The sequence below is a fragment of the Trematomus bernacchii genome, unplaced genomic scaffold (assembly GCF_902827165.1).
Source record: "Trematomus bernacchii unplaced genomic scaffold, fTreBer1.1, whole genome shotgun sequence".
Taxonomy (NCBI): Eukaryota; Metazoa; Chordata; class Actinopteri; order Perciformes; family Nototheniidae; genus Trematomus; species Trematomus bernacchii.
In genome coordinates this window covers 68,946-69,935 of record NW_022987808.1, presented here as the reverse complement: position 1 = coordinate 69,935, position 990 = coordinate 68,946, and positions in this window count along the sequence as shown.

Genomic DNA, 990 nt, shown 5'->3' with positions numbered 1-990 from the left:
ACTTTAGTTCCGGGATTTGTTCGTTATTGGCGAATCGCAAACCACTTAAAGGTGCATACCGCCACAAGTCAAAAGCTTTAACATCTGATATAATCAAATACTGAACCCTGGTGTTCATAGCAAAGAATGAAAGGTAAACAATTGTATCATGGAAACATTTGATTTTAAAATATTTAGGAAGTTTAAAACTGGTATTATTTCAACATATGAAAAGGTGTGCAATGTGATGCTTAGCAAACTCAAAGAAATATCAGGTCCAGACTTATACAGTTGTTTTCTGTAGTATTGGTTAAATATATTAGTTTAACCTTAACCAATGCTGATTAAATTCTAAGACTTTCTGCACGCATCTTAGATTTAGAAAACAATACTGGAACGCTTTTTAAACAACAAAGTATTTAAGACAAAATGAAGTGAAAATGCTATCAGAGTTTAAATTGTAAATGTCTTTGATTGTAGTTTTTTAAAAGCATTGAGGCAAGATCAATCCAGACATGACTTTAACGTCCACGTTTGCTTCTTGAGTGATAAATGGGCTGCATTTATTATTTTCTTAGTGAACATTCAAAGCGCTTTACAACACAAGAAGCCATTCACTGTTTCACACACATTCACACACCTGTGGGAGAGGCAACCACACAAGGTGCAACCTGCTCATCAGGATAAAATTAACTTTACACACCGATCGGGGGATTTGCATGGGAAAACTTCAACACGTATTATTCCTGTGAAAGTAAAACTAAAACAGAGTGTCATATGGAAACCTAAGGGACAGCATGACATAGTAGAAATACCAAGGAGTGCATGCAAAAATACCAACTAAAACAGAGTGTCATGTAGGAACAAAGGACTTTCTGCCCTGCATGTCATCATATTCTCATAGACAAGTATAACGCTGGTGTGTTCCTGTAAAGAGAAACTCCAAAATACTATTTATATGAAAGGGAAACTTAAGGGACAGCATGACGTAGTAGAAATACCAAGGAGTGC